Source organism: Diaphorina citri, unplaced genomic scaffold, assembly GCF_000475195.1.
Source record: "Diaphorina citri unplaced genomic scaffold, Diaci psyllid genome assembly version 1.1 scaffold1079, whole genome shotgun sequence".
Lineage (NCBI taxonomy): Eukaryota > Metazoa > Arthropoda > Insecta > Hemiptera > Psyllidae > Diaphorina > Diaphorina citri.
In genome coordinates, this window is record NW_007378508.1 from 178781 (window position 1) to 192736 (window position 13956).

A 13956-nucleotide genomic window follows, 5' to 3' on the forward strand; every position below is an offset into this window, starting at 1 on the left:
TACACCCATTCGATGTTTGTTTTTCTTGGTGATAATAAAACTCTCTATGAATTAATGGATGGAGGTTGGTACACCGTGCTTTGCTAAGTTCGCAATGTGGTTCTTTACTATAAGCTAAATCTATTTTTTAGCTATTTTTTTTTAAATATGTTGAGCCTCTTTGAGTCTCTTTTTTTCTGCAATTGAATGGGCTACACCCATTCGATGTTTGTTTTTCTTGGTGATAATAAAATAAATATGCACGTATCTGCATGATAATCACAATATTGTATTCACAATGTATGTGTTATTGAAGTTAGTCACTAAGTAAATAAGTGTGTATAGGTGTTGGTTGTGAGGTATCGTTGGGTGCAAGTATTCGAGGAAATCTGTACTGTTTGTACCAGAGGTGTATCTCACTTGACGCTTTTAGAATGAAACAAAAACTGCTGTGAAAAAAATCGAGCCCGACATCACTCCGCGAGTCCACGTTATGTACGAGTATTTCCACTCTGAGGAGATCAGTAGACCTTAAATGTACCTACAACTTTACCATTTTATAGCTACAATCTACTTGTCTTAGAATGGATTATGTGGATAACACCAGAAAATATTTTTATGATGTATTACCTACGTAAGAGTTCAGATTAGTTTGCCAGGAACATTTTAATTTCAAGATTAAAACATTCGATCGTTACAGACGACAGCCTGACAGCCTTATGCGTGCGGTGTGTTAAGTTTCCATTGAGTAGATAATTAAGCAAGTCCCGTCAAATCAGAATAACAAATCAGACTTCATTATGTATGCGATAATGTTCTGATATAAAAAAGTTAATGTTCTCCCGCGCCGTTATGTAAGAAATTATTACGTCCACAATAAGATTTAATATGCTTTTATGAACCAAATTGGATATTAAATTTTCAGTGTTATGATTTCATCGCACGCGTGAACGCAATGTTTTTGTATGCACATGCACCAATAATATGTAGAATAATGCAAGCAATCAGATACAGCACGGTTATACCTATGTAAGTCACGCACGCATCTTGGCGGAGTGTTACTGATTTCAACCGTAAATCTCACAAGTGCTCAGAATTAGCTAAAATGCAAATATTTTTCGACTTTAATGAACAATCAAGACCTTAGTCAGCCTAATAATATATAGAGGTTGTGTAGTTATGAGGCATAATAGCTAACACAAGTGATCGAACTATTTGATTCCAAGTCTTATTTGAACGGTTTGATTCTAAGTCTTATTTACACGATTTTCCATTTAATTTGTCTGTCTAAGAATACCTCTTGCAATCATAAAACCAATCCTGATAATCAGTCACTTGAAAATTGGTCCTGAATTATTTCCTATCGACGTCCCTGATGGGAAATAAGATCAAACAATGTCAGAATGTCAAATGAGGATGAAACAATCAACCTCTATCGGGTTTAACACAACCTGTCTGATACTCCATGACTGATTGTAGTAATTAGTAATGCACTGTGATTACAGTCTAAACAGGGACGGGATAGAATAGAATAGTTTAGAATAGAATATACCTTGTTTATCCTGCTGGGATAGGACTGAAAAGTCTCTTTACCCCAGTGGTCTAACCACGGTCTCATATAGATTGACATATTATGGGGAACACATATTACAATTAGAGTAAAAGAACCCTGATTAATTAGAAAAAAGTGAAAATAATAATTATAAAAGTACTTAAAAGAAAGGGGGGGGAGGATAAGGGATTTTATTCAATGGGGGATTTCTCTGATGGGAGATTTGGAGATTGATACAATGGATACTCTGGAAAAATACTTCAATAATTACAAACCCCAAATGACTGAACATAATATTACATACTACCTACCTATATTGTTCGGTCATTTCATAGAATTCACAATAAATAATTTATGACTATGAACTAACTCTTTGTCTTTCAAAATAAAGATCCATCAAAATAATTTTCTTCATTAAAAATAATTTAACCAACAATAGGTAGAATTTATTATTGTTTGCCAGGTAAATGCCACCATCATTACAATCAAAAAGAATTATGAACGTTTTGAATTTTTGTCGTTAACATTCAATTCCCCAAAAAACTCTTCGTGTTAACAAACTAACGTCAAGAGTTGGAATGGAAATGAAATAAAGTAGAAACGTCAATATTGGACAATCTTTATATAAATATATATATAAAAAAAATCATTCCTACTTGCAATTAGCTTGCTATTGAACCAATTACCCAGATTATGAAACCCTATATCTTGATCTGTTCCGCATTAAAATAACCGTTTTACTCAAAAAGAGCCCAGGATGTTCCTTGAAAATCTTGACGTTCGCGTGCCTCCGGCATGCTCAATCAAAAAATGATAAAGTATGAAACCTAAATCTTCAAATCTACATCAGAATTGAATTGTGTAACTGTAATTGGTTTTACATTTAAGTACAAAGTATAAATGTACCTATCTTTGATGCGAGATAGATGTGTTGAGTAACTTGAATAAAATCGTGATTATGGTTATCTAAATCTTTGCTTAGACCTTTCATTGCTTCAAATAACTTAATAGTTTTTGTACTTTTCTAGGTCATTTTCTGGCTGTGTAGGGTTCTTTCATACATGTACCTAACATGTTCATAATCTACTCTATCGCCTATCGCTATACAAAAATGCACAGACGGATATGAACGTACAGTTAATATAGATTTCAATTTTTCTCGGCTCTGGTCAGTGCTCCAAAATTCAATGTAGATAGGTACTTCAAAGTTGAAGATTATACTGATTTGGCTATAAAAATTCTCTTATAGTGAATTCTCTCTCTAATTATTTTGCTGCAAACAACTCGAAATTACCTGGTAGTGAAAAGGTGGACGAATAAATCGTTGTGTACAACGACCACAACAGTTTAGTATTTGAGCTATTTCTCTTCTAACATTAGCTTACCCAGCCAGGCCAAGTTACAGTGTTCTTACTATAATGGTTTATGGTTTCCAGCAATGAGTTTTATCTGAAATATGTGACCTTGCCTCAATTTTACATTTTACCTGTTGTTCTCAATTTTTGCTGGTACCTACATGAATTTTATAAATTATCTATAACCTATAGAAAGGTACCTATAAGGTCTTGTTGCCTCATGCCTAATTATTTTATAGCTTGAAATTTTGAGCATAATTTAAGTCTGGTTACTCAAGACCTCAGATTACGTTGCTAGGCATTCAGAAGAAAATTTTGTACTAGAACCTTGTACCTACTTCCCTTTCTCTACCTCCATTTACTTACCTTTCTCTACTCAATTTACAACTGCAAATTTCACAGAATTTCAATTTTGTATATGTATTTTTTTTCTAGATTTAGTGTGAACTGTAAATATTGCTCACTCATTATGCACATTACTTATATTATTACTAGTATTTATTAATTACCTACATGTATCAAACGTCTTTGAGAAAACAAAATCTCTCAAACGAAGTACCTACTGGAGGGTTAATTTTGCAGTCATTTCATTCTGGTTCAGGTTTTCAGCAGCTTTGTTGATATGTAATGATGATTCCGATAAAATGTCAGGAAGTACTTTGATAGCGAGGCGGAATTAGGAGAAATAATTGACCATCCATGTAAGCGAGATTCAAACACGCTGATCCGTGCAGTTGAGTAAGATGTTTGTGTTAACTACTTGCGAGTTTGAGGAATAAATTTCCTGCGTTATATTATAACGTGTGGTGAAAAATACTCCAGTATGAACGTATTTGTTTGCAAATTATTAGCAATTATTTGGACTCCTTATGACCGGGAACTACACTTTGAGTTTAAAAATAGAAGGATAATTGTTGGCCCGGACATCAACGCAAGGGAATCTGTAGATAACTTGACAAGCTCCTAAGAAAACCAAGATTTCAAATCAACCAAAATCCAGATGGTTATACAATTAATTCATGGGTATATTAATATTCCACTCATATATAATTCAAACCACTTTTTTTACATTAACTTTAAAACAATATGAAATTATTCTTAGAAAACTTGAGGCCATCGGAGCGACCTTTCTCTGTGCCAAGATAGAGAACTTGGAACCAGTACCTACTATCTGTACAATGTTAGATCTATACCGCACAAAACGTAATAAATAATGTTTACTTGGTCCCTATCCAGTAATTCATAGACTAAGTTTTGCACGTAAAACTTTGATTTGAAGACTCCTGCGAAAATACTCGTGATTTTTGAACCAAGTTGCAAGTTGTAGAGGGCCAACTTTTGCCAATTTTCTCAATTGACCAAGACCAACTCATCTCTCTCTCTCTCTTTCTCCCTCTCTCTCTCTCTCTCTCTCTCTCTCTCTCTGTCTGTCTGCGCAAGTAAAAGTAAAATGAGACGTTGATAAATTTCTAAACCAGCGTGTACGTCTACATAACCATCTGAATTATGAACCTCTTCAAGGAAGAGCGTTAGGCCATTTCTGTGTACCCCTCACAAAACCATTTTATCGGACTTGATCTTACAAATGGTCTTCCTCTATCTGGGGATATTCGTCTGCAAGTGCTGTTGCTTCTACTTCTGCTGCTGAGACTAAAACGGCATCGGCAGTCCAAGCTGGAACTAATGTCCTAACCAACTGCAGGTCTGGGTCTGAACTAACAGTTAAACTACAACTGTAAAAAACTGAAATTGATCTAAACCTAAGACCAAAATGCCACCTGGACACCATACCGTCCTAGCCTGTGGTATCGTACGACCGTGAAACCCAAGCCTCTTGGTTCAACCGACACACGAAAATTTGAGCCATCAATATTAAATTTATCAAAATTGTTGATACCATCCTAAAGAAGCAGAATAAAGTTGATTACAATGAGCTCAAAGAAACAATGCTTTGGAAAAATTAAGTAGATGGTTCTCCGGGCTCTATTGACGAAGAACCCAATAAGGTATCCAATTACAATTTAGGAAAAATGGTCACTTGGTTGTACAGATCAAAATGACAGTTTTGTGGAGTGTCTAGTGCAGTACCCATTATTGAGTCTGCATCTAGCTTGAATACCCAGAATAGGATGTAGGTATCCTTTGTCCTTTTAACTTCTAGGGAGTGGACAAATACAGTAGGTATTCTCACAAACATTTCTATTTTGTTCAACTTAAAATAAAATCTTGATTACAATGAGCTCAAAGAAACAATGCTTTGGAAAAATTAAGTAGATGGTTCTCCGGGCTCTATTGATGATGAACCCAATAAGGTATCCAATTACAATTTAGGAAAAATGGTCACTTGGTTGTACAGATCAAAATGACAGTTTTGTGGAGTGTCTAGTGTCTAGTCTAATATACACCAGACCATTTGGATTTTGTATGTGATAGATCATTTCCAGTCTTCTACCCATTCATAAATAAAACTTTCAACCCCTCACTTCCACTAATGAACTCTTGAGTGGAAGGTAACCACTATAGCTTAGGTCATTGGTTTTCTCAAGAAAATCTATTAAGAATAAGACCGGCTCTTAGGTGAATGATAACTTCAATGATGAGTAACTTTAACCTGAAATTCCGTACATTTGTCAGTGGAAAGTCTCTTGCAGTTTTTGTTGTCAGCAGCTCTTATCATTGACAATAACGTCACCTTTTTGATAATGATGTTTCTCTTTCTACTCTCGAATTGAAAGAGAAAGAAGATGAAAGTACTGAAGAGAAGATAATATTGATATTGAGAATTAGAAAGAGAGAGGAAACAGCCTCATATTGTTAATGATAGATATGAATAGCAATGGCGGCACTTGACTTATTTTTTTTACTATCAAGTAGAATAGAATATGCCTTGTTTATACTGCCAGCATAGGACTGAAAAGTCCCTTTAATCCCGCAGTCGCTTCTGGGACTTAAACCCACCCACCTCGGAAAACTTCGATTTCGCCAGGAATCTTGGATATTTAGAATCAGCTGATAGGTAAATAAATGCATACTAAAGTTACCCACAGTTCATCAAAACCAGAAGGCCTTTTTTCGGATTCCCGGCCATTAGACGATGTGAGAAAACAATAATGTTTGTAGGTATGTAGTAAATGAAAAGTGAAGTTATTTCATTCCATTGCGCTTTATTCTATTACTTCCTCTTGTTTTCCTATCTAAAAACTTGTGAACACCAAATCCTGAGCCGTCCACAACGCCTAGTTAGGTTCCCCAGGCACCCAGAACCTACTTGTAAAGTAAAGAATGCGGTCAGTGGCAGAAGTAGAAGGTGGAAGCTATACGAATATATCTCAGAGCTCGCGAGGAGATAGTGAATTCTGACTTGGAAGTTTAAGTTCCTCCAGTAGGCAACTTTATCACGTGCTTCTAATGGTAGCCTCAGAGCTGGTTCGGAAACATCAGCTGATCACATATGAAATCGAAGCACTGAGCTCACCTCAAATATCACCTGAAATTTCGATCCGATGAACACTTTTATACTTTCGAGTTGTTTTTACATATCTCACATTTGGTGAAGGTAAATCATCTCAGAGCAGATTTTTAACTGTTGTACCTACATATTATGAGGACATTCTGTGGAATAGATGATGTGTATTTGAGAAAATACATGCTTGTGGCATTTTATTAGGGCAATGTTAGTAGCTGCATGAACTATTATTGGGTAACATATTTTATACTGAGGAAATATTGTTAGCTACTTACTTGTTTCCCAGCCCGTATTTTGTCCATACAAATTTAGGAGGTGAAAAAAAGAGATAGTTTTAATTCCTACCTTAAAATTAAAATCAATAATGAATATTAGGAGAATGACCAGTTCCCAAGTTTGAAAGTAGGCAATGTCCAACCTTAGGTTTGTTGGTTGAGTTTAAAGTGTACCTTTGGAAAGAGAATATCAGAACTCTTCAATAGAAACTTGACCTTTCAAGTTCAACTTTTTATACTTAGAGCAAACACCTTGACCGCTGCAAAATTTGGTACTAGGACACTGTTGAGCCAGATTTAGACAAGATGGGCATTCTGCCAACCACAAGATTGTAGCGAACACAAAATAATCATGCTATTTACAGGTACAAGTTTTCAGTCTTCATGTGGTGCCTGCACTGGTGTTGTATGGTCAAGATCTAGGTTCAATTTCTGCAGGTGTCTTCATTTTTTACTTTCTTCTTTCCTCGAACTTTTCTTCGTGCTTGTTAGAATAGGAGGTCAGCATTGCAGACTAGAGTTAAATGGCTTCGACCACAACAGTTTAGTATTTGAGCTATTTCTCTTCTAACATTAGCTTACCCAGCCAAGGCAAGTTACAGTGTTCTTACTATAATGGTTTATGGTTTCCAGCAATGAGTTTTATCTGAAATATGTGACCTTGCCTCAATTTTACATTTTACCTGTTGTTCTCAATTTTTGCTGGTACCTAGGTACATGAATTTTATAAATTATCTACTTATAACCTATAGAAAGGTACCTATAAGGTCTTGTTGCCTCATGCCTAATTATTTTATAGCTTGAAATTTTGAGCATAATTTAAGTCTGATATAAGATACATTGGAACCTATCTACATTCAATATTACGTACTAGAACTAGGCTATCAATTTCACAAACAATAATAATATCGTACCTAATTATGATGATAATAATTTACAGTAGCTGTAATGAATTAGGTCTCCAATGACAAATGAAAATATTCATTACATACGAGTACATTTACCTAAACCATTTATATCTAAATAGAGGCTGACCGTGGAATGGCTTCAACCGCTATACTGTTTCTTAGTTTTTACTTGATCTGGATGGATCTCAAACTGTCTCCAAAGAAGTGTGGTTATCACTTAACTATCCAACCTGTGGATGCTATATTCGAACGATTGCTCAGTAAAACTAAACCCCAATGTGCATGTTTTGTAAAGGTACGAGTAGGTATACATTATTACGAGTATGTTTGAAGTGAAGGAGAGAATCAGGAGATATCTCACCTTTAATGTGACCACTAAACTAGAAAAGAAATGCTTCTCTGAATCTCCATTGAAGAAATACCACAAAAGAAATCTTCACTTTTACATTTCAATAGGTACTAGAGATGCAGACTCTCATAGAGGGCCAACTTATTGACGCCTGGTACCAGAGTAGTTATATTGTGGTGGGTACTTTAGATGTTTAGTTCATGTAACATTGAAATGAGAAAACTAGAAGGCAAAGAAGAAGGACTGGAAGAAAAATCAATTTTCTTTCTTCTATGGTAAAAACATCCTCACGATCTATACAGAGTCTAAATACAATCAAGGTCATTTCTGCATGCGTCAATATATTGAAATCAGAGAAAGTAAGTTCCACTTGAAATTGGTTCTTGTACCGAGAGAAAAAGTGCCACTTGGGATGATTGTATATTGTTCAAACAATCAGTGCTTGTTGATACGATGATTGTGTGTTTGTGTTTAGATACAATCGGGAATCAGGCGATTGTACTAGCAAGAAGGATAGGGCCCTCCCTATCATGAATTTTATAAATTATCTATAACCTATAGAAAGGTACCTATAAGGTCTTGTTGCCTCATGCCTAATTATTTTATAGCTTGAAATTTTGAGCATAATTTAAGTCTGGTTACTCAAGACCTCAGATTACGTTGCTAGGCATTCAGAAGAAAATTTTGTACTAGAACCTTGTACCTACTTCCCTTTCTCTACCTCCATTTACTTACCTTTCTCTACTCAATTTACAACTGCAAATTTCACAGAATTTCAATTTTGTATATGTATTTTTTTTCTAGATTTAGTGTGAACTGTAAATATTGCTCACTCATTACGCACATTATTTATATTACTATTAGTATTCATTAATTACCTACATGTATCAAACGTTTTTGAGAAAAGTGAAAAAACAAAATCTCTTAAACGATGTACCTACTGGAGGGTTAATTTTGCAGTCATTTCATTCTGGTTCAGGTTTTCAGAAGCTTTGTTGATATGTAATGATGATTCCGATAAAATGTCAGGAAGTACTTTGATAGCGAGGCGGAATTAGGAGAAATAATTGGCCATCCTACCTTTCTCTACTCAATTTACAACTGCAAATTTTACAGAATTTCAATTTGTATATGTATTTTTTTTTCTAGATTTAGTGTGAACTGTAAATATTGCTCACTCATTATGCACATTACTTATATTATTACTAGTATTTATTAATTACCTACATGTATCAAACGTCTTTGAGAAAACAAAATCTCTCAAACGAAGTACCTACTGGAGGGTTAATTTTGCAGTCATTTCATTCTGGTTCAGGTTTTCAGCAGCTTTGTTGATATGTAATGATGATTCCGATAAAATGTCAGGAAGTACTTTGATAGCGAGGCGGAATTAGGAGAAATAATTGGCCATCCATGTAAGCGAGATTCAAACACGCTGATCCGTGCAGTTGAGTAAGATGTTTGTGTTAACTACTTGCGAGTTTGAGGAATAAAGTTCCTGCGTTATATTATAACGTGTGGTGAAAAATACTCCAGTATGAACGTATTTGTTTGCAAATTATTAGCAATTATTTGGACTCCTTATGACCGGGAACTACACTTTGAGTTTAAAAATAGAAGGATAATTGTTGGCCCGGACATCAACGCAAGGGAATCTGTAGATAACTTGACAAGCTCCTAAGAAAACCAAGATTTCAAATCAACCAAAATCCTGATGGTTATGGTTATTTACTTACTATAATACAATTAATTCATGGGTATATTAATATTCCACTCATATATAATTCAAACCACTTTTTTTACATTAACTTTAAAACAATATGAAATTATTTTGCGGTTTTCATAATCGTTACAAAATTATAGTGTGCGACAATCACAAGGAATTTTGAACATATTTACTTCGTAAAATGATGTTTTTGAAATTTCATCATCATGCTCTATGTCTATAGTGACTTGGACAAAAACTAATTTGCTGTAGCTATCGACCATGTCTGAAGTCATGTTTCCATGCCTGGTGGACTGACGTGTTTCGTTCTAATATCATTAGACTTGTCATTGGCACTCGGGAAGATATAAGATACATTGGAACCTATCTACATTCAATATTACGTACTAGAACTAGGCTATCAATTTCACAAACAATAATAATATCGTACCTAATTATGATGATAATAATTTACAGTAGCTGTAATGAATTAGGTCTCCAATGACAAATGAAAATATTCATTACATACGAGTACATTTACCTAAACCATTTATATCTAAATAGAGGCTGACCGTGATTGCGGTGACTGAAATTTGATATCTCTGATCTTTTGCAGTTCATAGACTACATAGGTTTATTCCTAAACTCGGAAATATTTGCTGAAAGCTGTTGAACCTAACAATCACCCTTCTTCAAGCTCCTTTCCACCTTCTCTTCAAAAGTTTGACAAAAAGAACGTAAGAAAATAACTGATGGCCTGAAAGCCCAATTTTCACCAACCTTCTTTTTTAGACCCTAAGAGTTACCTTAACAGTCCTGCTAAGCCTATACAAATCAAATGGAACTTGAAGAGCTGTTTGCACTTAACAGGACTTCTAGGGACTTTTTTTGTGAAAACCAACCCACTTTTTTCGATATTCTGAAAATTATCATTTCCTCTTGTCATCCTATCACTTGAATCAGCTGTTTTCTTGATGATAGCATTCCAGTGCGATAGTTGTACCTACCCACCGGAAAGCGGAGTGATGTCATACCGTGGTATCACAATGTCACATCCTGGTTCTAACAGCTTAACTACCTGGCTTATCACTTGAACTTCACACCTATTATGTTACCAAATGTAGACTGGACGGAAGCTGATATGTCCTCCGAATCCCATATGCTGCGATTAAATGGACAGAATATCGCTCTCAAAAATATTTTCAGGAAGAAGTAGAGAATAATACCTAATCAGGTTGGTAGTATACAGAACAGAATAGAATATGCCTTGATTATCATGCCAGAATATGCCTTGTTTATCATGCCAGAATATGCCTTGTTTATCATGCCAGAAAAGTCCCTTTACCGCCCGCAGAGGCCCTTTTTACTTTTTTTTTACTGCAGTCCAATCTATGGATATAAATTTGAAAGGTTCTCATAGTACAGAAGAATCCATCTTTGGAAATAGGTGTGCAGAAAAATCAGTACCTACATTATATTGTTTTATTTCGTCAGAGCACTGAGGATTGGTTGGTTGAATTTGGAAAGTAAACCCCTAGAGAGCAAAACGAAGCTTCAGCCAGATTTAAACTCTTGACCTCCGATCTAGGAGTCCCAGATCCAAGCGGTTTATTCGTGATAAAGTTGAAAGAAAAAATCTCTTCAGCATTGACTACACCTAAACCTACATCAATGTACCTACGTTTGAAACTGAATACTGAATAGAGCGCCCATTACCATAACAAGAGACCAATATATTACTATGCTTTTCTGTGTTGAGATCTAGCGATTCGCAAACCAGCGGTAATATTTCTCTCTGGTATCACCAAAATGGGAAGTAATATTGTGTCTTCCTTTGCTCATCTGGTGGGAGACATACTACAAGCAATAGACAATAATTTGGACATGCTATGACACAGTCAACAATATTCTAGAAGATAATATTATGCATGAAAGAGTAGCAGCTGTGAATAGTAAACTTACAGAACACCTCAAATTAAAGGGCTGAGGGAACTTTAGGTATGTGGTTACTATGGCAACACGCGACGCTTGTCTAACAACCCTGAGATTTAGGTGAATTCTAAAGGCACTATCGACTCGTTAAAGTAGTAAAAACATAACTCAACTTTATGAATCCATTGTACTTTTAAAGGGAACAAGAAATAAGGAAAGTTTAGGAAACACTTATCTAGGACTTTGGAACTTCTTGTAATTTAACAGTACCCAGTACCCATTATTGAGTCTGCATCTAGCTTGAGGGATTTGGTGGATTTGGATCATCTTGTGGGGTGACAAATCTATTCCCTATTAGTACTCCACAGAAGGCTGCAAAAGCTTAATTCTGGCATTTTGCGGTTTTCATAATCGTTACAAAATTATAGTGTGCGACAATCACAAGGAATTTTGAACATATTTACTTCGTAAACTGATGTTTTTGAAATTTCATCATCATGCTGTATGCCTATAGTGACTTGGACAAAAACTAATTTGCTGTATGACGATTATTTGTTAGGTTTATATTAGACATCCTATGTATTAACATTATTCTTACCGTTTCTATTTCTATTATACCTAGTATCCAGTAATAATAGAAACGGTAAGAATAATGTTAATTTGCTGTAGCTATCGACCATGTATGAAGTCATGTTTCCATGCCTGGTGGACTGACGTGTTTCGTTCTAATATCATTAGACTTGTCATTGGCACTCGGGAAGATATAAGATACATTGGAACCTATCTACATTCAATATTACGTACTAGAACTAGGCTATCAATTTCACAAACAATAATAATATCGTACCTAATTATGATGATAATAATTTACAGTAGCTGTAATAAATTAGGTCTCCAATGACAAATGAAAATATTCATTACATACGAGTACATTTACCTAAACCATTTATATCTAAATAGAGGCTGACCGTGATTGCGGATTGCGGTGACTGAAATTTGATATCTCTGATCTTTTGTAGTTCATAGACTGCTGAGGAGATTTTATACCTAGCTACATAGATTCATTCCTAAACTCGGAAATATTTGCTGAAAGCTGTTGAACCTAACAATCACCCTTCTTCAAGCTCCTTTCCACCTTCTCTTCAAAAGTTTGACAAAAAGAACGTAAGAAAACAACTGATGGCCTGAAAGAAGTTTTCACCAACCTTCTTTTTTAGACCCTAAGAGTTACCTTAACAGTCCTGCTAAGCCTACACAAATCAAATGGAACTTGAAGAGCTCTTTGCTCTTAACAGGACTTCTAGGGACTTTTTTTGTGAAAACCAACCCACTTTTTTCGATCTTCTGAAAATTATCATTTCCCCTTCTCATCCTATCACTATCAGCTGTTTTCTTGATGATAGCATTCCAGTTGTACCTACCCACCGGAAAGCGGAGTGATGTCATAACGTGGTATCACAATGTCACATCCTGGTTCTAACAGCTTAACTACCTGGCTTATCACTTGAACTTCACACCTATTATGTTACCAAACGTATTTCCTGCTATTTTAATTGGATTATTGTTGTTTTTAATTGGATTATCACTGACAAAATTCACGAATAAAATAAATAATTGTTCCTTTCTTTTATTTCCTATTCTTTCTTGACATCCTCAAGAGTGAAAGGCACCATATCCTCTCTATTTCTACAACAATGAAGAGGAAATGTCTTTCAACGATTTACAGCTCAGAACAAATCTCAATCTGTGATTTTAATGACCCATAAAATAAATCTCGGCCTGCCGGTTGCCTAACAATAAACTTATGACTTGGCGAAGTGTGAACAAAAGTTCTTTTGATTTGATTCTTTTCTGCAATCATTTGCATATTTATGTGCTACTTTTTCAACTGTTGATTTTAGCAAATCTATTATTCGGTTAAGTGATTGGGTTCTTTTTTCACCGTATGCTTAAATACAGCTTCTTTCTTATGTAAACTTACAGTTGTAACAGTTTTGCAAAGTTCTTTTGAATGGAGTTTATTTTAATATATATAGCTATTTTTTTTAATAAGCTCAATGTACCTATTTTATAATATATTCACAACATTAATCCTCTTTACTTTATCTAAATATCCGGGTTCTTCCTTTGTATTGCCTCTTCCCTTACGTAAAGGTACCTGTATTGCTAACCATAATCTTTCCTCTGTTTTTTTGCCATCAGCCTGCGAATCTATTCTACATCTTATTTTTTATTAGCAGTTTTCCCTATAATCTGTACCGACAGCACCGTCTTTCCAATTGCTATCTATCTAATAAAATACCTACCTACCTGTAGGTACGTAACTTATTCCTCTTCTTCAGTTTTTTTGCTCTTTATTCATTTTTACACATCATAAATTTTGAAAAGTAAACAACAATCTCCAGGAAGCGGAGAAATTTTAGTCAATTGTGTTT